The following is a 26,933-nucleotide window of genomic DNA, read 5'->3' as shown; positions in this document are numbered from 1 at the left end:
GAGTCAGTAGGCAAACCGGACATGGCCGTCTGCCTTTGAAGCAGAGAGGTGTGAAGAAATCGCTCAGATGCCTTTGACCGGCATCTCCTGGGCACCTTGGACTCGTCATACTTGTGTCACAGCTGTGCCTTTGAACCTCTATCCGGCTGTTACAAAGGTTAGCCTTCCTTGTCTCCTTTTCCCTTCTCTAAGCAAAGGTTATTCGGTGCATTAACTCAGGTGATTAGGGTAATGATGCCTGAGAAAGTGAGCTTCCCCCTCTTTTACGTATCACCCAGAGCTTCTGTGTTAACACTGGCAGGTTGACTTGGAAAGAATTATTTTTGTTTGATTTTAAAGAAAAGCCCCTGAAGATCCTGGAAAAGGAAGAAAAGTGATGTGTCTGCAAAAACAGTAGCAGGATTTTTTTTTTAAACTTCCCCCCCAGGGGCTGTAATTTGACTGCTCTGTTTGGCAAGGCTCCAGAGACAAGTCCAAGTGCTCAATCTCTTTCGCTTTCTCTCTCTCTCTCTCTCTCTCTCTCTCTCTCTCTCTCTCTCTCTCTCTCTCTCTCTCTCTCTCCTCCTTCCCACCTTTCTTGCCCCTGGGCCGAGGGGGGGCGGGACGGGGACCCAGGCTCCAGTACCGCGGAGCCCGCATCTCGGCGCGGAGAGGGGCGGGCCGGGGCGCGGCCGGCGGCGGGGCGAGCCGAGGAAGAGGAAGTCCGCGCCGAGCAGCGGTGCAGGGCGCTCGGCAGGCGCTGGAGCCGGAGCCGGAGCCGGAGCCGGAGCCGGAGCCGGCGCATCGCATCGCGGCGCAGCGCAGCGCAGCGCAGCGCACCGGCCCCTTCCCGGACCGGACCTGCGAGCGCGGCCCCGCGGCGGCCGCCCCTCTTCGGGTAAGCGTCCTCCCTGCCTTCACACCGGGGTCCCTTCCAGCGATGGGACCCCGCTCGCCGGGAGCCCCGAAGAATGGGAAGGGGATCTAGGGACCCCCTGCCCGGAGCCCCACGTCCGCAGGTGGAGGCGGCGGCGCGTGGTGCCGGGCCCCGCTCCCCTGCGCGCTCCCTCGGGGAGGGGACGGACGGGGTTGGGGGGCGCCGCCGCCGCCGGGACCGGGGCCCGCCGCTGCCCGCCGCCGCCTGGAGGGGGCGACCCGCCGCCGCCGCCGCCCGGCTCCAGGCTCCTGGCTGCGAACCCGAGCCCAGCCCCGGCCCGGCCCGGCCTCGACCTGGCGGCCCCGCGCTGCACCCGCAGCCACGGCGGCTGCAACGTGGGCTCCTCCGAGGAGCTCCTGCGTGAACCCCCGAGTGCTCCAAACCCGGTTCCGCCTCTCCAACAGGACGGTCCCCAGACGGGACCCGCCCGCCGGCCACCTTAGGGCAACTCCCGGCACCGGTCCGGGCGCCCGGCCCCCGTGCAGATGACCGAGGACCGCGGCGGATCGGAGGCCGGGCGGGAGGGTCCCTGCCTTTGCAGAACCAGCCTCGGCGGCCCAGCCCGCAAATCTGCCTGGGGGTTGGACGGGAGGGGGTCGAACGCCGATGGCGCCTTTGTCACGGGGGTAAAGGGAGCACCTGGTCTCCTCTGGGACTCGGCCGACCTTTCCGGCCTCGGAGGACCGCGGGGTCTGCGGGCGACGCGGCAGCCCGCCCCTCTTTGTGTCCTCGGATGAGAGTCTGGCTTTCAACGAGGCGCAGAAGGAGGGTCTAATTGGGAAAAGTCGTTACGCTCTTCAGTTTTATTCCGTTCATCGGAAACAATGAGGTGGGTGACTTTTTAAAAAGGCGCTGGGGGAGGCTTGTTTGCAGAGCCGCTGTTCCATGAAGTTCTGGTCCTCCCGCTCCTCGGTACCACCCTCAGGTGGCCGCTGCTACTGCACATATTTTTGAAATCCCCGAGGGTGAGTCCCCCGGGAGCCTGTGTCCAGCCGGCCTCACAAAGGACACTGTGGATCCCAGAGGCGGAGTTGCTTTGGGGGGTTTCCGACAGATCGGATTCAGCCCTGCCTTGTGTTTCCTATTCAAACCGGGAGGAGACCAGAATGCCGACTTGGGCCAGATTTGGCATGGAGCAGAAGTGCAGGCCAGCTCGGTCGGGGAGCACTATAAAAATGGTTATCGAGTGTTACAATCGGCATCTGCTGGCTTCCCCGTGTTCTGTAGTTGGCATGCTTTTAAAGGATGTAGTGTAGACTTTGGACTTCGAGTAAACGCTATTAAAACATCTCCAAGCCCATCAATCACTTCAAGGAGTAAGAAAACTCCATTGTAAGGTGGGCTTTGCCAGCTGAGACCCTACGAGCTCCTCAGGTGGCCTTGGCTACCTCCCTCATGAAGTGGTTTATATGAACCAGGCCGTTTCTAAAACTTTGTGCTCAATCCTCCACCCCCACCCCACCCCCTGTGGTATTTACTTTGTCTACAATATTAAAGACTTAGATACAAAAGTGATGGTTTAATATGTGACCCTCTGGCTTCCCTTGTCCGATTTTCTTGTCCGATTTGAGGCCCTGTCTCTGAGCCACCAGGCCACCTAAGGAAAGAAATGCTTTTCCCCAGAGTTCTCCCACCTCACTGGCTTCCTCCTCCGCAGGACATCCCACAGCCATCGCTGCATCACCTCCTCTTCCCTCCTGTAGCCACTCCCTGGACCTCTCTTCTGATGGTTCTCTGGCTGTCAGATCCATGCCTTAATCACCTTTTCCTGCTCATCTGCATCTTTCCCATGGGCACCCGCTTCCTACAGCACTTTACTTAGGAATGATCGCCGCCAAATCCAAGCTTAAATATTGGGAAATTCAATCTGTACCTCAAGGAGTTTAAAGGATCACTTGTTAACAAACCGATGGGAAGTGGCAATCATTTTTCAAATCCAGGAATAGCCAGTACTGTTTTGTTCTCCTCCTGTGAGGATATGAGTTTTTAAAGTGATTTAATTAAGAATTCATGGTTTGTGGTCTAGCACATGAATATGGGAAATGCTTCAGCAGCAGTGATGTCTTTTGAGCCCTTAGTAAACTAAAAGCAATTCCTGGATCTCTACTCCGAATCCTCCTGGCTGCAATCCACTTTTTGCGGGTTTCTCTCCCCTCCCGCCATTCATTGCTGGTAGTTGGTCTTTCAAACAGTTGTCATCTTTCAATTCTCCTCCTGGATGATCCAGGGAATAGTGACGCTGGGATGTAGGGCCTAGGCTAAATTTCGGGTGATCTACATCAGCCCCAACCTCCTAAAGATTTAGTGGAGTACTAGAGGTGAGGACTGAGTGCTCTGGAAGGGGCCGGCCTGGGTGTGAAGTGTGCCTCCGCAGCTCATTGGCACCGAGACCTTGACCCCTCTAGGAAATTATTTAGACATAGATTAGTTTACAGCCAGGAAAATGTAACAATCATAGCTGATGACTCTCTCCGGATTATCTCACCTTTGCTCATGTCTTCCTCTGTAATTTAGGAAATAATGGCCTCTCTCTCTGGGTTCATGCTGAGCAGTGAGGATGATTAATGAAATAATTTGTGGAATTTGGCAGGCTGTGCACTTTAAAGACGATTGTTGTTGATCCACTGAGTCCCAGGAATGAGTGATTTCGCTGGAGGTTCCGCAGTTCTCCGTCGGCTGAGCTATGGTTTAACCCACGTTCACTTCTCTCTCCTCAACTGCACTACCTTGACATAACGGTGGCATGGAGGCACATTTTTAATGAAATGCAATGCTTCACTCTTTCAGGGAAAAAAAAAATCACTGTCCCTTTTGACTTAGGAAAAATGTGGTTTCTAAGGCCAGTGCTCGAGTATTCAAGCAGGAATGGGAATGGGAATGGGAACATTTTCTAGACGGAGACCCTAAGCAGCCTTGTACTCGCATGCATTGGCATCTGCAATATAACGTTTCAGCAGCCTGCATCAACCTGCTCTATACAATGAAAAGCTGACCCCAGTCTCAGCGGGCATCCAGAGCCCTGGGCATCTGTGCCAAGTAGAACTGACTGCAGGGCCAGCTTTCAAGTCATTAAGAGATGGTACGTGTTCCTCTTTCTATTGCCCACGCTGACGGAAAGCAACAGGTGCTTTAGCAACGACGGCAGAAGGGCAGCTCATCATCCCAGCCAGGCGGCCCGGGTTTGTTGTGGAATAACCTGGCCACGGGTCATCCAGAGGCTGCAGAAACCTTCAAGTCTGCCTGGGTGGCTCTCCCCCGCCCCGCCCCCCCCCCCCCCCCACTCCCGCAGTGACTAGGAGTTGATTGTGCACTCTATCTAAAATAGTTTTCATGTTTGAGGCAGGTTTGAGTATCTTTTCGGTCTGTATACACAAGTTTACCAAAAAAATGTTTTTTCGATGAGATACAAGGCCAGTAAAAATTTCCAAACCTGAACATCATCTTCGGGTAAATATTGAATTACTGTTAGATGGGAAACTAAGGTATGCTGGATTCATGGAACGGAAAATCTACACCCCTCCTCTTCTTTGCCCTTTCCAGCATCATCTTAGAGGAAGGCACCTTGCAAGAGTGCTAATGGTAGGTGAAGTTTTAAAAAGATTCCAGCTACGCCCACTGGATGTCCTAACCTGATGGGAGGGGAGGCAGGGTTTTCTCGGGCTCTAATTAAGACGGCGGTTTTGGTAAGCTTTCATAACCGGGGTGCTGCCGAGGCTCCAGCGCATTGGGAAGGTCATACCAGTACAGCATTTGCCCCGAAGCAGCAAGTCCTTAAGCATAAGAAGGACATCTTTCTAAGATATCCAAGACAACATTAAAATGGGGGTGAGTCTAGTAATCGCCCAAACTTTAGAATTCTCACAAGAGGAATTACTAATCAATAAATCACCATGCCATGAGGGTAGGTTAGCTCTACTTTTAAAGGGACCTAGTTCTCTCTGTGTCTGGTCGCGTCGAGCACTTAAATGACCTGTGTCTGAATGCAGACGGGGGAGGGTGGCAGTTCTAGGTCAGGGGCGGTGAGCTCTTTCCTGTAGAGAGCCAGATAGTGAGTATTTTAGGCTTTGTGGTCTGTCTGTCTCTCTCATATAGTCTTCGATTGGGTGGGGAGCTGCTTGTTTGTTTGCAAACCTTTAAAAATGTAAAACCAGTCTTTGCTTGAGAGTCACACAAAACGGGCTGCAGGCCGGGCTGTCCAGCTCTGTTCTAAAGGAAACAGTTTATGTTTGTGAGATCCTTCCGGATTTTCGTGGAGACCCAAATTGGCAATTCCATAGGCTCTAGCTGAGCTGAAGTGATGTAGACTAACTTATAACCAAATCTCCTCTGTCACTCCTTTGGCCAGCCGGTCTTCTTTATGCTCTCTTGGCGCTGGGTTAGAAGTCTCTAACAGACATAGCAATCAGTTGATCTAGGAATGGCAGTGCCCAATTTCAACCTTCTTCCTTGAGTTAGATGTGAATGGAGAGAGAGGCTCGGCTGGGATGGAATGAAGCCCACATTGAAATAGGTCATTGATGAAGATCATTGAACACATGAAATGAAGTTCAGACCCACGGGCCTGGCACTCAATGCTTTTGTAGCTACTGTTCTTCGAGCTCCTCCCCTGTCTACCCCTACGTCCCTATCATTCAACATAACTCCTAGAGCCTGAGGTGGGCTGTGTCACCCTCATTGATGGAGGGATCCTTCCATACAAAGTTGGAGTCTCCACCTCTTCCTTGGAGCCTCTTCTCATCTTATTGGGCAGAAATGTAGGCATCCCCACATCTATGTTAACTCAAGACCTCATACATAAGCACTTGGAAAGACAGGGGAATGTGGCCATCCTGTAGATACATATTACCTTCCAAGGGTGGGGAGCAGCTCTCTCCCTCTCCCTAGCTTCAGGGATCTTGCTGTACATCTTTGGGCCAGACACAGAATTCAGCACAGAGCTCCCAGGGCTTGTATGTGACACACAGGATGACATAGTGCCTGTGTGTCTGGCTTTGCAGTTAGACTGAGCTGAGGTCTCATCCCGGCTTCTCCATTTACCTGCTACAGGTCCCCTCATCGTTAAAGTTGCTAAGATAAATGACAATTTCCTTTGTAAAATATTTAGTTCAGGGCCCAACATGTAGTAATTGCTCAATAAATGGTGACCTTTCCTCATTCCGGAGCCATTTATTGGCACCTACTATGCTTAGAATGATGCCTGATGCTGGTCTAGGCCAAGCAGTCACCACAAGAAGCGTGGTCTCCATAGAGATGTGCTCAGCAGGCTGGGGGAACCCAGGTGATGGTTGGGCTCCTTAGTCTGGTGCTCTGGGAAGCCTCTCAGGCAGCATTTGACAGCAACTGTAATAAAATTGACGAGTTCCTGTTTCATCAAGTCTATGGTACTTTTGAAATACACCTTTTCTTTGTTTTAATTACTCTATTTTTTTTTACATTCAATATTATTTTGTGTTAATTTCAGGTGTACAGCATAGTGGTTAGACAATCATATACTTTACAAAGGCCATTTCTTTTTAAATGTACCACTAAGAAATGACCATAAAATTGGCATCACCTCTTCTTGTAAGGTGTGTCTGTATGTTGTGGGGGGAAAAAATTTCTTAGCACCAATAAAATGCATTTATATTTATGCTCAATAAATATTCATTAGATACACTAGCCTTATTCTGTGGTTGCCTACAGGATTCGGCTCCAGAGGTTTATACTGTAACCGAGTCTCTTTGTTTGTTGAGTTGGATCTGGCAGAGAGTTCAGTAAGACAGTAAATGAAAGTATTGTAAGGCATTTGTGTTCTGATGTGTTTTTAAAAGTTTAAAACATTCACTCTGGTCATTTGAATGAACAAAGTGCATTAGGGAATCCTGTTGAAGTGAAACTGACTTACACATACTTGGGTAGGCGTGCAGTTGGGCGGTTCTTGCAGCTGGATAATCCCTTTTGGCAGCTGTCTGCAGAGATGTGTGAGTCCTTAATGCGCATAAATGCCTTCCGAAGGGCAATGAAGGCATGAGCTCAGAGCTCACTGCCTTCTGTTCTCTAGATTTAATTTACTATAAATACTCCTCGCCCCGCATCTCAAGGGGCTGATCATCCCTCTGACCACGTAGGTCCTTTCTAATTATGAGAAGCGAGGATTTTAGAGCCAACCTTCCTCTCTCCTCTGGAAAGGCTATGGATTTTCATGCTCCAAGCAGGGTTCTCTTTCAATATGTTCCACACTCCTCCCTGTTTAGAGGAAAATACCACTTAGATCTTCACTTTCTGACCACCCTCTTAGCTCCCAATCCTCCTCCAGATCTTTTTCTGCACCCCGTTTGGAGCCTGTTGTCTCTCCCCCAGTCCCCCTGAAGTCCACGATTCTTTAACTCAGTGTCAGGTTGACTGAATGGGGGCTTGGACGATACTTGGCTATTTCTAGCTGTGATTAAGTGTGCTTTCATACTATTTGATTTTAATTTCAACATGTCACCAGGTGGCATGCTGGCCCTCCATACATGGTGAGCGTGCCCTTCCAAATACCCTCGGGAATCTGCTTTTTGGGGGGCACTCTTCAGCTCCCCCTACCCTCTCCCAGCTCTGCGACTGAAACCCCTGTCTGGCTGGGAGGGGTTGGTCAGCCCTTGGCCAAGGAGGAAGCAAAGTGCAGACCTTTTTTCTTCTAGAGCCACCTCCATCCCGCCTCCCCCGTCCCATGTGACTGAAGGCCTCATGCTCTCAGCCGTCTTCAGAAACGACAGCAACTCTAGCAGAAATCCCAGTCTTTGGGGACAGGCAGATGCAAAGGAAAGACCACTGCGGGGTGTATGCTCACCGGGGTCCAGCCTAGGGTGATGGAAGGCTGTGCCCGACCTGTGACCTGCGGGTTGGGGTGGAGGGGGTGGGCAAGCTGGGAGGCTGAGAGGAAGGGGTGGAGCGGCGGATCCCAGTCCATCCCTGAGTGCAGCTTCCCCTGGCTGGGTGATTACAGACAGTCCTCAAACACTGACATCTGCGCCTCTCTGATGTGCTGGGAGAGAGGAAAACTGTAATCTGGGGCATAAATATACGACACTGCTTTTGTTCCCTTTAACCTGTTATTAGTTTAAGCATCTATGTTGTGCTAGAATATTATAGCTGCCTCAAAGGAGGCCATGGGAGCTGGTCTGAAACAGCTTACAGTTGAAATATCCAGGCATCCTGCCCTTGTGAAATTTTGAATCAACAAAATACATGAAGTGCGAAACGTAAAGGTCAAAATCAGGAATATAGGATTACTGAGTGGGTGTGAGAGGAGCATACTGGGCAAAACATAGACTTTATGAATTAATTTTTGTAGAAGAAACCCTTTGCTTATGTCATGTCTTGCCCATCCTGGATCCAAGTTTTTAGAGTTAGTTCCTTGCTAAGGATGATGAGGGTGGGGCTGTCAGGGTATTGAAATGGTCAGGGAAGGAGTGGGAGATGTGGATGAGCTGCTAGGATTGGCTCTGATGAGGAAAGTGCTTGGGGAGATATTTGGAAGCTTTTGGAATATAGTGATAGAGGAAAATCTTGGTGGTCTTGGCTTGTCTCCACTTTTCTTCACTCTCTCTATAAGATACATGCTCATCTCCCCCTCTTCTATAACAGTTGTTGAGATTAAAGTCTAAGGAACGCCACTGAATCAGAATACTTAATGAGATCTGATCTTGAAACTAAAATGGCAAAGGAAGTAATGTGAAAATAACGTTTCCGTGGCGTGTGGAACCCTGTGGCCCCCGGGTGTACCCTATGGTAATGAAACATTACCTTTAGCAACTTAGAAACCAGGTAACTTCCCAAAAGTGTCAGTATCATGTAACACTCTTCTATTTTCTTTCTGTCTTTCTTTCCAGAACTTGTCCTGACAGGAAAGCAAATATTATGAAATTGTAAAGTTTGAGTTGTAATGAGCTCCATAATAGTAGTACCTTTCAAAATTCAAAATATCCCTGAGGAGCAAAGCAAGCTTTGTTTTCTTTATGGATTATGGTTCGCCTTGTCAAGATGTGATACTGTCTACTCTAACCTAATACTGTCATTTAAGAAATTTCCAAGTGGGAACTTAACAGGTATTTGTTTGGAACTTCTTATAGAAATGAAAACGAGAACACATTTCTGTACTAGCTAATGGCTTATGCTAATAACTATTCTAAAAATCTCCTTGGTTTTGGATTACTAATATATGCAGAAAACGCTCCACACATGTTCAGAAACGTATACCGTGGTCTTGACCGAGAAAACTCTTACTTGGTACTTCAATATGCGTGATAGATACAGCAAGACAAGCTGATACTGTCTTTGCTTACCTGTTGCAGAGTTAGTTCAAACACAGTGTCCAGACACTGTGATGTTAATCATGGGGAAAACGGTGTGCGTGGAAGAGGTAAGTCTGTTTTTCCAAGGTCTGTGTACTCAGAGTTAAAATGCAAGGATAGGCTGAAATTCAGCAGTCTAGATATATTATTTGGAAGTTATTTGAAAATGCCAGCTAAAATGGGAACAAAAGTATAATAAAGATATTATAGTTTTAAATTTGTAATGTATACATATAGTACCTAGTATGCAATAAACCCTTTTATTATGTGTATGGGTGTCACCCATAAGTTTTATTCCCTGTTATTAGATGGCAGGAACAATAAGACAACATGAAAATACTGGGGGAAACCATCCCAGTGGCAGGAGAAGGCCCTTCAGTCTCCTGAGGCACAAGTTGATAGTAAGAGCCTAGTAATGGCGTGGCTCCGTGGTTAAGCGTGGACCTATGAACCAGGAGGTCGCAGTTCAATTCCCAGTCAGGGCACAGGCCCAGGTTTTGACCTAGATCCCCAGTGTGGGGCATGCAGGAGGCAGCCAAGCAATGATTCTCTCTCATCGTTGATATTTATCTCTCTCCCTCTTCCTTCCTCTCTGAAATCAATAAAAAATATATTTTTTCAAAGTCAATAGTAAGAGAGAGGGAAGAGAAACACATTTGTTTGTTTCACTGTTTTGGCGACATAATGTTCATTACAATTGGGAATTCATATTACAATTAGTCATTCAACAAATATAATTTCCTAAGTTCTGGGATACAGTGATGAACAAACCAAGCGAGCTCTGGGGAGGGGGAACTGTGTAATGAGAGCTTTAAAGAAAACAGGGAAATGGGAGGGGGGCACTCTCTTTGTCTGGGTGGTCAGAAGGCCCATGCAAGCAGGTAACATTGAGCCAAGGTTTAAATAACAAAGAATGATCCTGAGAAGATCTGAGGAAAGATCATTCTAGGCAGGGAGAAAAAATGCATAGAGCGGAGTAAGCTCTGTGAGTTGGAGGAAAAGAAAGGCCTCTGTTTGAATAGCATGAGTGGGAGATGAAGCAGGGCCTGGACTGTGTAGGGTTATAGTACTAAAGGTCATTACCATGGCTTAGAAGTGCCATGCAAAGCCACTGCTGGCTTTGACGCAGGAGAGGGACATGTCTGATGAATGCTGGTTGTCTCTCAGGTAGAGCAGTGGGGAAGCTATGGCAGTGGTCCAAAGAGGATGCTACAGAAGGGGTGGGGAGAGGCGGGTTGATTCAGCACTGGAACGTGAGCAAGCCAACGCCTCACAAGAAGGGATTGATGGGAATTCGGAAGCAGTGTGGCCACTCTTACTCGCTTTGTCCCACCTGCTTACCAGTCTCCATCCTTTGCTTCCATCGGCCTCTGTCCTGGGCCCTCTCAGGAAAGTGAATAAGGCGGCACATGCCATGATGGATAAGCTCACCTCCCCACAGGCCTCAGAGCCCAGTGCCCCTTTCTTCCAGCTCCTTGGCATGCTCCTTTCCTCGTTTCTAGCGCGTATGGTGTGGTACTTTCCATAACCATTCAGCTGTCTGCTTTCCCTCCTAGACTCTGAGCTCTGGAGTGCAAGTGGTTGAACAAAATAGTTATCTGTCTACTAGCTGAAATGAACATCAAGAAATTCAGGCAAAAACCTCTGTTTTCAAAAATTAGTTGAAGAAAGGAAATTCTGAGTAGGTAGCTAAATATTTAAAAAAGAAGATGGAGGAGGAGGAGGAGGAGGGAGGAAAAATGAAAAAGGAGGAGATGAGAAGGAAAGAAAACCCACTGGAGAAATTGAAGGGGCTCTGGCTTAACCCTTCATAAAGTTTCTTTAGAAAAGTGTTTTTGTTCCATCGATTTTCTATAAGGGGAGTCCAGTAGCGGTTGCTTTGGAGGTTATGTGGGCCTGCAGGAAATGCGGTGCTCTGTAAATATTTATGCCCGTGGCCTGCCTTTCCCTGGCTTATAGAGCACTTGGAAACTGAACAGTGTTTATTCTGGAATAGAAGCAACTATCGGGGAAACTGTAGTGGTAAGAAATCTTTCTAATGTTCCAAACCAGTTGAGTGACTGCTATGCATTTCCAGACAGGATCCCAGCCCTACGCCAGCCCTATAAACATGCCTCCATTTGCATAGGGTGGGCACCTCAGACTTTTGGTGGGTTGTGACTTTCCTGGGACGTAGAGATTATGCTGTATTCATCCTTGTGTTCCCCGTAGAGAGCATATTCACGGGCACACCGTTGACCTTGAACCAATCGTCTGACTTGAAGTTTGGTCCAGTTCTCTCCTTCAACTGTAGAGTGGAATGGGGAAGTTTCATGTTCAATGCTAGCATGTGGGATTTGGGTGAAACCCTTAATTCTAGTTTACCAACTTAGAGCTCAGAAATAGAAAAACAAGTTTAAGAAGTCTATGTTATTCTCCTATTCAGAATTTAGCACTCTTATTGGAAAAAAAAACACGGATATAGCCAAACCACATTGTTTAGTGTTGGTACAAAAATTGCTCTGTTATTCGTAAATTTAGTTTATTAAGATGGGTCTTTGAAGGATCCCTTCATATTAAAAGGGGATGGATTCCGGTAGCCTAGTTTTAGTTACTATGCCTCTTGGAAAATATTAAAATAAAATTCCTCTTAGAATATCCTGATTTAAATTTTCTGGCTCAGATAGTGAGGGCCTATTGTGTTTCAAAATAAATCAAATGAAAAACTGTGCCATGGGCCTGTCTGAGCCTCCACTCTTATTCACACGCCTTCTGGGATTTATCTGTTGGCTTTTGCACAATGGATTCAAAGTCACCCACCCAGAATTGGATTCATAATCTCTATTTCCAGACCTACCTCTAACTTCCTAGGGTTGTTTCCCCCCCCCCCCCCCCCTTATCCAATTCTTAGTTAATAGCACCACAGTTCATTGGTCACAGCAAGCTACTTTCCTTCCTTGTCCAATCAGTTAGCAACAACTTCCTAAATAGTTCTCAATCTATATTCACTTACTCATGCCTCCTTCCCAGCCTTTTGGACATTTATCTCTTGCCTTGACAAGTAGAATAATTGCTGAGCCAGCGTGGATTGCAATGTCTGGAGCTCAAATCTGACCAGTGAGTGCATTTTCACAGAGGCCCTTCTAATGGCTCAACCCCAAGGGAAGGTCAATGGTAGAACTTAAGGTAGAGATAAAAGGCTTAATTAGAGAGCCTTTGACGTTTCTCTGGTCACATTCCTCAGACCTCAGGTCCAAGCCACAGGCAAACCCTGCAGGCCCTACCCCAAAGGTGCAAGTCCTCCCACTCCTCACAGATATCACTGCTCCCACTTGATCCAGTCCACTGTCTTCTCTCCCTGAATTAGTGCAGTTGGTTCCTAACTGGTCCTTTTGGCGGTTCTCAACCTGTGGGTCGCGACCCCTGAAAATACATCCTGCATATCAGATATTTACATTACAATTCATAACAGGAGCAAAATTACAGTTATGAAGTAGCAACGAAAATAATTTTATGGTTGGGAGTCACCACAACATGAGGAACTGTATTAAAGGGTCGCAGCATTAGGAAGGTTGAGAACCACTGGTAGACCCATGTGCTCAACTATCTCACAGCAGCCAAAGTGGCCCTGCATATGTCCGCTAATTCAGACTCCTATATGGTTTCCTCTCTCACTCCGAGTCAAAAGCAAGTCCACGGAACAGCCTCCAAGACCCTCCCTAGTCCGGCCCCTGCTCTGACCTCATCTGCTCCTCCCTGCGTGCTCACTCTGCCTTGGCTGGCCGGCCTCTCTGAGTTCCCCAGTATCCCCGACAAGCTCCAGCCTCCACATGGTTTCTGCCTGGAACACTCTTCCCGGAGAGGAAAGCCTGACTGTCTCACTTGTTCCAGTTTCCTGCTCAAGTGTCCCCTTATCAGAGAAGCCTTCCTGGTCATGCTTTATATGGCCTTGGCGAGCCCTGTCCTTCCTACCCGACTTCAATTTTATGTTATAGCATTTGTGACAAAGAGTGTATTTGTTTCTTGTCTGCTCTTCACGAGAAGAGAGAATTTGTGTTGTTCACACTGTATTTCCAATGTTTTAGAGCAGTGCCCAGCACAGAGAAAACGTAAGCACTTCTGTAAAAAATGCGTCACTAAATGCCCTAGCAGTGGCCATTTCTTGCCGCTCTGTCAGGTAAGTTCTGGGGTCTGATGCTGTTACAGCGCCATGTTCCAGAATGAGATCAGCAGGCAGCATGCTGCGTGCGGGGGTGGGTGGGCGGGTGGTGGTGATGGTGGGTGCCTGGGAAGAGAAGTGGTGGAGAACCCGCCCAAGGACTCCTTCCTCCATTCCTGCCCTCACCCTCCTCAGTTCTGAAGAAGCGTCCTCGGAGTCTAACTGGGCCTCTTCCTCCTTCTAGTGCCCTCCGCTCTCCAGCGCCATCCTACCCAGAAAAGCTTGCTCTTGGCTCGTCCCCCATGTCTGCCTTGTTCCCCCACAGGACCCGCAGCACCAAACATCTCGAGTGGGGCAGACATTCAGGAAATATCAAGTCACTGCTTGATGTTTATGTTATCTTTTATCTTTCGTTTATTCAAATGCTGCCTACCCATCACAGTAGGCAGCGGGATGTGACAATGAAACATGCAGATTCTGGAGTGGACCACTTGGATTCAGACTGGGTTCCACCACTTAGGCTCTGCATGACCTTGAACAAGCTGTCCAAGCTCCCTAAGCTTCGGGGCCGCATCTTAGAGATGAGGGAGACGGTACCTGCCCCTGGGGTTATGATGAGGATCAAACCAATCATTCTTTACCATGTTGGCAAAACCTAGTTGTATCGTATAGAAAAGTTAGGGAAATGTTAGCCGTTATTTTCATCGATGTTTCTTTAAAATTCACATCTTTCATAAAACTCAAATTCATCTCTTGTTTCTCAGAAAACTGGGTGTCCTTTAATTACCATTTTATTCAGCTTGGTGTGTACTAATGCCTTACACTGATGCAGGTGATCAGCTCATGTCTTCTTAAATTATATGTAGAAAATAGAGTACAAGCATGCGGAAATATGTTTATCCACCTCCTGAGCATTTCCCATCTCCTTTCCCTGCTTTAGTTTTCTGCATAGATGTGTATCTGTCTGATGGACACACCATAAATTAATGTTTGTTTATCTTTTTAAGCTCCATGGAGGGAAGGATTCATCTTCTGATTAAGGAAATTTCCAAAATCACAAGGAGAGGAATAGTCTGATGAGCCCCGTGTACCCATCTTCCAGATTCAGCAGTTATAAACATTTTGCCAATCTTGTTTTATCTGTTTCCCCTCTTGGTATTCCCTCCCCCACTATGGATATTAAAGGCAAATCTCAGGTGTCGTTCTATTTCACCCATACATATTTCAATATGCATTTCCAACGGATCAGAACACATTCTTCCACATAACCACCACATGATTAAAATATCTCCTAAAAATAACAGTAGTTCCTTAGGTCAGCTCTTACCTTTCTTATAGACTACTTTACTTGTTAGAGTGGGGCTCTTTTGCCTGTTTTGTTTATTGCCACTTCTCAAGTACATACGAGGCACTGCAGTATTTAAATGAGTGAGTGGCTGGGTTGTATTCTTAGGTCCATAAAAATCTTACCAATAGTGATTGTGATCTCGGGCTAATAAAAGAAAGCCCACTTGACTCACATGGGAGCTGAGGCGGAGCTGTCTAATGTTTACAAGTGCTGTGGACCAAACACCAGTGTCTTTGAATGAGCAAGTCCCTCCAGAGCTCTGACTTGGGCTGGGTTGCCTTGAACCTGCCTCTCTTGCCTCCGAAGGGTCAGAAATTCCTTTTCCCCTTCCCTCTTGAACAGGAAATAAAAATCTCTTGGTTCATACTTTAGAGTTGAGTAACTGTCTTTTGAATATGAACTGTACTACTCATTCACTTCTTTAACCATATAATGGGGGAGGGGGAATTATAATTACTGTAAAGGGTTGTTGAACATGTAAAAACAGTCGGTAAACTGCTACACAGTGCTTGGCTTTTAGCAGCTGTTCATTGGACAGTTGTGATCTCTCTCTTGTCGTCAAGCCACTGCTGTTGGCAAGCTACAAGGCGAGAGTTCCCAACCCAGAGGGGAAGCCCCCCAAGGGTTGACTGGGGCAAGGGGTACCACGTGGAAGCTGGCCCTTTACGTTTCTCACTGTCGGTCTACTGGGAAAGGAGGAGCGGAGTTGTAGTTTTACTTCTAGGCAGGGCACTGCCCCTTTGAGGGCTAATTTGAAGAGCTTTTACTGCTAATAATGAGATTTAAAGAAATCCTTATGGTCCTACCTTCTCTTCTAAGTAAACACTGGGGAACGATTGTTACATGAAAATCAGGTTTTGTGCCAACCTGAACGGAAGGCTGGCTTACACGCAAGATTCCTATCTAAGTATGATGACTGTCAGGCACCCGGGCTCCCTAATACACTTTGAGGTCACAACTAGTCTTGTCCGTCACACATTGGCAAATGATTTCTCATAATAAGTTTAGACACAAAGTTAGTTTTCCTCTGCACCACTCATCTAATACGTGGACATGCCTTCTGGATTTCTTGTTTGAAGTCGTTTTCCTCTGTTGTCAAGACCATACCTTGCTGTGAGGCCGCTTAGCCTGGTATTTGAGGGGAGTACAGCTTTGGATGACCTGTAACTTCAGGAAAGCTCAGTCCCTTTCCATATCACGGAGAGCTTCAGTTCAAAGCATTATATCCAACTCCGACAGCTTTGCACAGAACACGCACAGTCAGCCTTCTCTGTGTTACACGTCTGTGCTCACTCCCCTCACACCGACCCCAAAGTATAGCCGAGTTCTCTGCTCTCGGGGCCTCCTTCACCCCTCTGGAAGCTGACATCTGATTACTTCCCTTTCCCCTCCATCACAGCCCCTTCTTTCTGAATCTCTCCAGAGGAAATCTTCTAATATGTGTTTACTTGAATTCTCACAACAGGAAATATATAGAATTCACCTAAGCTAGAAATTCTTGTGAGAATCAGACCGGGGAGGGGTCACAGTGGGTGAAGTCTGCTTTAAGGAGTAAGTGGAAATTGTACATAAGGAATAAGGTGGCCGGAAGGGGTGGAGCTCTGGAGATCAGGGAAGGGGAGAATGAACGGAAGGGCAGGGGGCAAGGGCCATGGTTAGGAAGCTTCACTTTCTCCGTCCCGCTGGCCCCCTGTCCTGTGATTTCCGGCTATGTGGACCAAGGGGCGACACACCCTGGACTGCTGGCTGTGGTGGTGGAGAAGTAGAGGAAATAGTAGCTAACACTGACGGAGCACATACTAGACCAGCCTTTGCATAGATTTACTCATTTCATGCTCACAAGCACGTTGAATACGTGCAGTTGTTCCCATGTCATGGATGAGGACACTGAGCTATGAAAATGGTGAGATAACTTATCCAAGGACACCCAGCAAATCAATGGCAGCATTGGGATCAGTGCCCAGCAGACTGGCTCCACATCGCATGCTCATAGTGCACCTGGTAGACGGGTCAGGGTGGGAGTCATCTGAAAGTGGGGGGGGGGGGGGCGGGACACAGGACTCAGAGCTCTGAATAGGCCCCAGGCGAGTGGGCAGCTCTCAGCTCACAGGAACCCAGACTCCTTCTATCTTGTTGCCCTGAGAGATGGCATCTGAATGTTGGGCAGCCATATACCCAGCTTAGTTAAAATTGAGGGTTGCATTATTAGAAAAGAAAAGAATGGCTAGTTCCAGGACAACTCACTTGATCAGAGAAAAAGAAGGAGAAAAAGAAGGTGGCATTCCAAGGTCAGTGGGCAGTCTGGAGTGAAGGAAGGCCAGAGTCACTGAGCTTGACCACTCCTGTGTCTGTGGCTCAGAGCAGCTACTAGAGTCCTCGAGGGTTGGGCTGTCTTCTCTAAAGGAAAGAACATATCTCAAATGTTTAACACCTGGTGGGATGCCCTGCTGAAGCACAAGTAAATATTCAATGCTAGTGTTTGATTAACAACTGGGTATTTCCAGCAAACATTTCATTCTGGCGAGGGCTGTTTACGGACAGAGACGGAAGCAGTTTCTACGGGCAAGGAAACTTCTCAAGATGCTAATCATCATAGGATGTCAGCCACTCGTGGGGACATCAGGAAACACCTGAAAATTAATATGGTTTCTGGCCGCCTTCAGCTTAATGTCTTGTAAGAACTTGCTTTTCTGTCGGGGCATTAGTAAATCAGACTCCACTTCTGGACTGAATTGATTAATCATAGAAATGATTGAGGTTGAAAGATTCTTAATCTAGTTTGACTTTAAAAAAAAAAAAAAAACAACATTGGTAAATGTTGAAGTCCTAGAATTAAAACCTCAATTGACAGAGGGATGATTTAAATATTGTTGAGAGGATTAGAAAGAAAATGAAGAACTTGGATAACAAGGATTTTTGCCAAGACTCAGAATTTGACATGTAATTGAGTTACGATGTATATTTTCAGAAATTGAGATCCTACGAATTTTCTTCTATTGCATGTTCCCAGAGAATGACAGGAAATCCTTTGTAACAGGGTATCCTGAGTTGGAGGGTTTGTTGAGTTAAAAAAACACACAACAACACTCATTTGGTGAAGATTATAGACTCCGGTATGCTTCACTGGATCTGAAGGACAAGCACTTTAATCACATCTGTTTTCATGGTGGCCCGGGGACGAATTAAGAGACTTCCTCTTTAAAAAGGTTTTGCTAAGGCCGCGCTTTTGTTCTCCAGTTGAGTCAATGGAGTTGTCTTCTGCTGGAATTCCCAAATCTCACTTGATGTCATAGTGTAATTTAAAAGTAAATCCATGCACAATAATCAACCAGTTAATTACTAGTGTAACAAAATAAACTTGTACATAAAATTTTTTGACTATTCAAATGCAGGGGAATTGTAGAAGGCTGTTGGTGAAGGTAATGAAGCTTTCAGAAGTATGGAACTCTAAATCCCCTTGGCGTTATTTCCCATAGAACTCGGTAAGGGTTGGGTCTAATTTAAAGGTGTTTATCTCTCTCTGAGCTGCCCAAGAATGTTAAGAACAGTGATGCTGAGGATGAATGGCGAATAAAGCTCCCAGCTGGTGAGAGTGAGGTTGTGAGGCTGAGCAGCAGAGAGCTCACCAGGGCTTATAAATGCAAAGGATTTCCTCCCATTCTCCCAGGACGCTTGACAGACAATCTATTGCAGGGTATTGATGGGCATATCAGCAAGCATTGTTCTGTGGAGGGCCTGGGGTGTGGGAACAGGTCTTAAGGAGCGAGGGAATACATGCAAACTCAGGGGTGATGAAAAGCTAACATGGCATGTGTGGGTAAATGTTTAACAATCTACTGGGGTGGGGGTGGGAAACTGTGTGTGTCTGTGCGTGTGTGCGTGCACTAGTGCACACATGACATGCATATACCCATACATACATAAGTTTATTATTGATTGTACTGATAAAAGGATGTATCACATAGATTCTGACAAATAATAACAAAAATGAAAATTGCTTCTCATAGAATACTTTTGCTGATGTTTGCTCAACTTATATTCATAACTGACCTATTCATAAGTGAATGTAGTTTCGACATGAATATTGTTAGATTTTTTTTCACATAAAAAAGACAAAAGTGAAAAAAAAAGACAAAAGTGAAACAGTGAAGATGTCATCATTGACATGAGTGACACCTCTGTTGAACTAGAGGCTGCATGAATATTTGCCCATTTTTGTGCTATTTAGACAACATAACAGCTACAGACACAAGATGCTTTACATTGTACCTGTATTATTGACACTTTCTCCATCGCTCTCTTAGACAAGAAGAGAACACATCAAGCTAGCCTGCTTTCATGGTGTAAATCTTCCCACTGCGGCCGCTTTCCAGCTACCAATGTGACACTGTCCAGTGCAGAGGCGGGCGGCAGTGCGCAAAGGCATTTCTCCCAGACACACAGAGTAGATGCCAGTAACCCCAAGAGCACAGGTTACAGTAAAACACGGTGAAATAGTTCAGACACGGTGAGTTCTGAGCATTTATGCCATTGTTTTTAGTAAGATTTAGTTAATTTTGTGTTATTTACCTTTTAATGATGGCTTTCACAACTGGCTGGCAGAATTCCTGAAGATTAACACTCAGCTCTTGTGAGTTGCTATGGTGAAGGGTCTTGATTAGGAGAGTGACTCCCACAGGTTAGAAATGCCCAGAGGCAGCTTAACTGAGGGTCATCTGGGGGGTTTCTACCTGACCAAACAGATTGGGAAAAGCAGTGGTGACTCCCCACCACGGGGCAGTGCAGCCCCTGCCAGCCCCTGCGCCGCCATCCCTGGGCACCTCTGGGGGGTTGTCCCCTGGCTTTTTCCCCCCTCCCCCTGGGTGAGGGGAGTCGAGCAGAGGGCGGCAGGGAATGTTAACCTTGTGGGGGGAAAAGCACACCTGAGTGTTTAGAAATCACAGGGAAGAAGCTCTGAGAAGCCAAAAGCAATTCAGACTTGCTTTTGGAGGCAGATCCTAGACATTTTGATGCACGCTGACTTTTCTCAAAATCGAACCTTTGGAGAGATTCGTGTGCTTAAAGACTGGGGAGGGCGGTTCGAAGGTCATCTCTGTTCCGTGCTCAGGGTTCCTCTATACACAGCCTCAGCCCTCCTGCTTGTGCTAGCCTTTCCCACCTCCACGCATCCCTGCCCCTGCCCCATACCTGCCCTCACGTTCTCTCACATTCTCCTCTTGCCTGCCCTTGGATAGGGTTTTTGGTTTTTTTTTAAGCTTTCTCCATTCTTGCATTTGCTCATACCCACTACCCAGCTCAGCTAACAGATGACCCTCAAATTCATACTTCCTTCCAGGGCAGTCGAAGATGGGAAAAAGGGGTATTTCTGATACATTTTCATTTGAATTAATTCAGTGTCAACTGCTTTATTCCTGATAGCCCCCAAGACCCTCCATGGCAAGGGATCCGCCGCTGAGGAGGAGGAAGGCAGCGTAGGAGCAGGGGAGTGTGGGGGTCCCCAGGGTGGCCGCCATGGGACAGGTGGAGGGTGAAGAAACTAAAATGCCTGCTGTCTTCCACCAGACCAGAAAGAAGACATGTTCTTTTGTTTTCTCCTTCCCACATTACGTGCCCCCAGCGCCGGAGACCCGGGGCTCAGAATCACAGTGCCCTGCTCCCGGTAGAAGCCGGTCCTGAAGGCCCGCTCCGGGGTCTAGCTGGGAGCATGGGACTTTCAGAAGACGGCCCGCTTGCTGCTTGGACCGCTTCTAGTTTGGGGCATTCATTGATTTCTTTTTCCCAAGAGATACGTTTGGAGTTCAGGAGGATGTTTTTGTAGCATCAACGCGCGCATGTGTGCTCCTATATTTTCTATATAAATGCCGTGTTTGATTTGATCTCTGTCATCTTTATATTCTTATTGTGCTTGTTTTTGCCTCTTTTTATTCTGAATATTTTTGTTGTGTTTATAATCTGAAAGGGTGTGTGTGTGTGTGTGTGTGTGTGTGTGTGTGTGTGAAGGGAAAGAAGATCCCAGTCTCGGGTTTGGTCGTTAGAAATGATTCTAAACCTGGGCTCCTCCAAGTCCACAGGCAGGAAACCCCAGACGCTGGGCAGCCAGACTGTGTCTCACCACAGAAAGATGCCGCCCTCAGCTCTGCCCACTCTGGCCACACCCAGGCCCGACCTGCCGGGTCCTGATCGCACCAGAGATTGCTGTGGCCACCTGGCCTGGCCTTGGTCCGCCCCCCCCCCCCCCGACCCTGCAGTATTTGTGCAAGTGGGGAAGGGCTCTCCGTAAACACTCACTCCCTCGGTGACCAACGGCCCCCCACACCCACTTAATCCAAGTGGGGCGAACAGGGCCAGTTGTGTGCTCTGTTTTCCTTGTCTTTTAGGCTGCCAGATCTTTTTGACAGACTTTGCTATTTGTTAAAGTTGTCTAGACTCCTGCTGTGATGAGAGAGAGAGAGAGAAAGAGAGAGAGAGAGAGAGAGTTGCTGTTCCACTTATTTATGCATTCATTAGTTTCCTCTTTCCTCTTGTATGTGCCATGATCAGGGATCAAACCCACAACCTTGGCGCATCAAGATGACGCTCTAACTAACTGAGCTACCCAGTCAGGGCCATGCCACTGTTCTTGAGGCAGGTGAACACGCTGGACTCTGGAGCCCACCCTTCAGGCCCGCCAACAAGGTGTTCGAGAAGGTGTTCCACCCCCTGCCAGCCACCTCTCCCCAGTGTAGAGTCTGTAGGAACCTCCCCCCGAAGCCCCTCCAGACAGGTTTTGTTAAAGGGACATGTCGCTGGGGGGCCCCTGGAAAATATGCCTGTGCTGGTTTATCGCCACAGGAAATTGGAGACTTTTCCCTTAAAAAATATTTAGAGCTTTTCCCTGACATTGCAATTAAAAATCAACAAATGTTTGCTTCAGTCACTCCTGCGTGCCTAAAAGTGTGTAAGGCCCTTTGATTGGACAGAAGTCCAAAGGGGTAGGGGGTGGGGTTCCTACAGCAGCACCCGCCCCCTTCCCGGGAGAAAGACCCAGCCAGCCGCATTGTTTCAGCTGTCAGAGGGGCGGCAGCACTTCCTTTTGTGTCCAGTAGATACGGGGACTCCATTAGCATTTTGTTGTTGCTGTTCTATAGGAAATGGGTGCGCAAGCTGCTGAGGCCACTTCTGTCATTTGTTAAGTGTCTTGTGTCACGGACACATTCTTGAAGTTTCACTTCTCTCCACCCCAAGCCTCACTCGGCTGTCATTTATCAAGTGACACTGAAGTCACGTCTGATGTTATCGTGCCTGAAACCACACAGGTGCAGCCAGAAAGAGGAAAACAGATGGGGAGTTTTTTGGTTGTTTTTTTTTTTCATTTTGCAAGTCAAATGACCTTGGGGAGAAAACATGTCATAGTTTAGTGCTGCTGGGGGCAGGGACAGGGACAGGAGTATCTTTGGGCAGTACTTTAGGAGACACAGCACCGTCTTAAACGTTCCTTAGGGAAAAGCATCAGCAGGGCACTTCGGGTTTTGCTCTTCGCCACGCTTCCCCCACCCCCTGACCACCACTTATATCATTAGGCTTTGGATCAGCAGTCTTTAGAATCTGTTTAAGGTCCCCATGTGGGTCCCGAAGACCCTTTTGGGGGGGTCCCTGAGGCCACACTGTTTTTATAGCGAGACTAAGACATTCTGTGCCTTTTTTGCGGTGGCATTTTCCAGAGACCACCGGACATTGGCTGTCACAGCGCACGGAGTGCAGAGGTCGCTGTGAGCGTGCAGCTTCTACAGAGCAGGCATTCAAAGACTTAGGAAACTGAACGCCACTCTTCTCACTAAATGGTTTGGTTTAAAGCTTATGATTTTTTTTCTTAAAATGATATTTCTAGTCATATGTAGCAGGTGTACGATTGTTATTTTAGAATAAATTGATGCATGTCTTGAAATTTTTTCAGTTTTAGCTTCTGATATGATAAATATGAGAATTCGTCATCCACATCAATCAAGAACTCTTTGGGATCGTCAGTGTTTTAGGAATATACAAGGGTCTTGAGCCCTGACAGGTGGCTCAGTGGGTTGGAACGTCATCCCATACACCAAAAGGTTCCTGGTTTGATTCCAGGTCAGGGCACATATGTAGGTTGTGGGTTCGATCCCCAGTGGGGGACGCATCTGAGAGGCAACCATCAATGTTTCTCTCACATCCATGTTTCTCTCTCTTTCTCCCCCTTCCTCTCTCTCTAAAGATCAATAATAATAATAAAGAAAAACATATCCTCGGGTGAGGATTAATTTTAAAAAAAAGGTCCTCAGAAAAGTTTGAGAACCATGGATCTAATATAAGAGCTCTTAACTGAAGAGGAGGGAGGATCTGTGGCATTACCTCATTGGAGTGTAGCATGCAGCACCTCAGACAGTATGGTGTCTGTGTAAAACCCTGCAGCAATTGCCTGTGCCTGCAGAATTTATTCAGATTTCTCACCCTGACCCTCAGCCTTTTCTTCTAGCTCTTTCTTCCTTACTGCCCTGTGCTCCAGGAACTCTGAAAGCCCCCAGGCCTTCCTACTTCATCTTTCTCTGCTCCTGGTCCTTGGGGTCTTGTCCCCCCTCCTCAATGGATTCCCACTGCAGAAGAACCCTACCTCCCCCCACCCTCAACACCTGAGCCTTAGGGTTCCTCTCTGCTACATTCTGTAAGGAGAAAACAGTACCAATTCATAGATTGTGATAGAGAACAAATGAGTTCATTTCCAAAGTGTTCAGCACAGGACCTAACACAGAGTGAGGGCTCATCATGCCTTCCATGATGAATAGAGGTGATTTAATCATGTGCATTTCAACATTTCACCCCCGTTCAGATCGTAACTCCTCGTGGTGAGGGAGTTCTCCTGCTGGGCAGGACTTGGGGACGTGCCTGCTGTCGGACAGTCTCCTTGAAGAAATTCACCCAGAGCAGTTCTAGTCTGTGAAAGAAATGGAGGGAGACCCTATTATCCTCCTCATGATTCTTACACGCACAGCAACCAACTTTTCATCCTTCAGAAATGTTTGAATGTCTGTTCAGATTAAGGAATGAGCAGGACGTTTACTGAAAACTGCACCAGGAACCCTCTGCAGTTTGGATTTGTTCTCAGCTGTTAGCATAATCGGCCCCCCTTCCACAGCAGCCTGTGGGGTTGGCTGTGTGGTCTCTCAGGAGGAAACTGAGGCTCAGAAACAGGGAACTCACTTCAAAACCACCTTGCACTGTGGGAGGAACTGTATTTGAAATCCACTTTGTCGGACATAAAAACCCATCATTTTTCCATTACAGCCAAATGTTATGAGTGATCCTTGCTTGAGTCATAGATTTAAACAAAAAAAGTATAAAAGAATCTTAGGGTAGAATGTTAGCCTGCGAGGGCTGCCATACAAAGCACTACAGACTGGGTGGCTTTGAACAACCCAACTGTATTTTCTCATGGTTCTAGAGCAGCCGTGGGCAAACTACGGCCCGCGGGCCCGATCCGGCCCGTTTGAAATGAATAAAACTATTGAAAAAAAAGACCGTACCCTTTTATGTAATGATGTTTACTTTGAATTTATATTAGTTCACACAAACACTCCATCCATGCTTTTGTTCCGGCCCTCCGGTCCAGTTTAAGAACCCATTGTGGCCCTCGAGTCAAAAAGTTTGCCCACCCCTGCTCTAGAGGCTAGAAGTTCATGGTCAAGATGTTGGCAGGGCTGGTTGCTTTCTGAGGCCTCTCTCTTTAGCTTGTAGATGGCCTGCATCTTCAGTATTTGTCCGGTGTGTGTGTGTGTGTGTGTGTGTGTGTGTGTGTGTGTGTGTGTGTCCCCAGATTGCCTTATAAGAACAGGAGTCAGATTGGTGTAGGGCCCACCCTAATGACCTCATTTTAACTTAATTACCTCTTTAAAAACCCATCCCCTTGCCAAAACCGGTTTGGCTCAGTGGATATAGCGTCGGCTTGCGGACTGAAAGGTCCCAGGTTCGATTCCGGTCAAGGGCATGTACCTGGGTTGCGGGCACATCCCCAGTAGGAGATGTGCAGGAGGCAGCTGATTGATGTCTCTCTCATCGATGTTTCTAGCTCTCAATCTCTCTCCCTTCCTATCTGTAAAAAATCAATAAAATATATTTTTTTAAAAAAAAAAAACCATCTCCAAATACAGTTGCCTTCTCAGGTCCTGGGGGTTAGGTCTTCAACAAATAAATTTGGGGGCTGTGATTCAGCCCATAAAAAAGGTTAACTTTGAACATGGGCTGGGTATTAGATGGCATTACGGAATTCTTGTCAGCTTTCTCCGGTGCAAAAATGGACTGTGGTTTTATAGGAAAATGCCACTTTGGGGGATCCATAATGAGATGTGTAGGGTGAGGAGTGATATCTGTGTATTACTTTTAGATGATTCAGTGACAACAAAAAGTCACGAGGGCAATGAAGAAAGAGCAAAAAAAAAAAAAACCCACCAAGAATAGGGACAGACTCAGAGAAAGGTCTGCAACACAGGCAAATAGACAGGGGCCTATTGTCCAAACTATGTAAGAACTCCTGCAGCTCATTAAAGAAGGAGAGGCCCATATGTTATTTCCATTAAGGAAGGGCGTGTAGAATTATCACATATTTGCCTGAAGAGAGGGTGCTATCCAACCCAGAGGTCTCGAGGCAAAGGTTCAGAGTTCCCTGCCCTGGCTGGGTCTCAGTGTGCTCTCTCCGAGGGCTAAAGACAGGACACGCCGCCGGGAAAGAGCCATCCAGCCTTGCAATCAGGGGTCAGTTTGGTCCCTGTGTGGTCGGTGTGAAGGGAGGCACTGGGGACACGGCGGAGTGGGCTCTGTTCACTGCCTGGGACTTTGGAGTGATGGCAAAACCACTGCACTCACTCCCCCCCCCCCCCCAGATGTTGGCAAATGTTTTTGGTGATTCAGGTTCATTTATGACACCACCTAAGTATTATGGGATGTGACTGAGGTAAGTTAAGCTCCTTCAGTAGTGTTTATCCATTTCATTTCAAAAGCCTCAACGGCCCAATATTAGAGAATTCAAGCCCATTGTCGGGTATGTCTGAGGGCTAGTATTCTACCAAGTATGATGAGTAGTTCCATTTTCATCCTGAAACTTGTGTGTGTGTGTGTGTGTGTGTGTGTGTGTGATTTTTACTAGTACCCTTGATTTAGTCAAGGCTATGGAAAACTCAAGTTCAATATCTCTGCTCTCAATTGTTAGTAAACTCAGGAAAGCTTCTGAAAGAAAAGTAGCAAGTAACCCATGCTTTACAGCGAAGGGGAGCCTTTGAGAGGAAGGGAAGGAGGCGGAAAGCCCCGTCTGGACGCCCTGGTGTGTTGCATTCGTTCTCTTGTGACAGATCAAGGGAAGGCCTGCTTCCCGACCCTGCGTGGGGATGAGATGTAACAAGTGAAGTCAGCAAGTCCACGAGCAGACATGTTTGTTTATGCCATGTCAAATTCTGGACAAAACATTTATTTGAAAAATGAAAAATATTTATGTCTTGAAAAGCGTTTTGGTGGCAGAGGGAGATGGAAAGTTTTTAATCATTTTCTTCCGAAGCTCTACTTATAAGTTCCAAAATCTGCTCTTACATCTTACACTTAGGAGACAATGATCTTGGCTGCTGAGTTTCGCTAGCATTGCAGCAATCTTGGTTCTGAGAACTTTTCTTCTTTGTTCCAATGTGAGGTTATCATGGTTTCTTCCATTAAGAAGAGGGAACATTTCCGTGGGCCATTGTGATGCAAATCTCAGGAGTGAAGAGAAATGAAACTTGAACTGACAAATAACAGTAGGTCGAACTTTCCAAAAATTCATCTGGAATAAAAAAAGACCCCGAATAGCTGCAGCAATCCTGAAAAAGAACAAAGTAGGTGGGATCTCAATACCAGATATCAAGTTGTATTACAAAGCCACTGTTCTCAAAACTGCCTGGTACTGGCACAAGAATAGGCATATAGATCAATGGAATAGAATAGAGAGCCCAGAAATCGGCCCGAACCAATATGCTCAATTAATATTTGACAAAGGAGGCAAGAACATACAATGGAGCCAAGATAGTCTCTTCAATAAATGGTGTTGGGAAAATTGGACAGATATATGCAAGAAAATGAAACTAGACCACCAACTTACACCATACACAAAAATAAACTCAAAATGGATAAAGGACTTAAATGTACGACAGGATACCATAAAAATTCTAGAAGAATCCAAAGGCAAGAAAA

At 47.0% G+C, this 26,933-nt stretch overlaps 1 protein-coding gene across 1 annotated transcript in view; it reads left to right on the top strand.

Moving 5' to 3' along the window:
• The first annotated feature begins 608 nt into the window (after nucleotides 1–608).
• PLEKHG1 (pleckstrin homology and RhoGEF domain containing G1) overlaps nucleotides 609–26,933 on the top strand; it is a 193,312-nt gene continuing 166,987 nt past the window's right edge. The window contains exon 1 of the mRNA XM_059700026.1: nucleotides 609–877. The gene's annotated coding sequence lies outside the window, so the exon portion shown is untranslated. The remainder of the gene's footprint in view (nucleotides 878–26,933) is intronic.

Source organism: Myotis daubentonii, chromosome 6, assembly GCF_963259705.1.
Source record: "Myotis daubentonii chromosome 6, mMyoDau2.1, whole genome shotgun sequence".
Lineage (NCBI taxonomy): Eukaryota > Metazoa > Chordata > Mammalia > Chiroptera > Vespertilionidae > Myotis > Myotis daubentonii.
The sequence above is the reverse complement of the archived record's forward strand: the minus strand, read 5'-3'. Positions and strand labels throughout refer to the sequence as shown.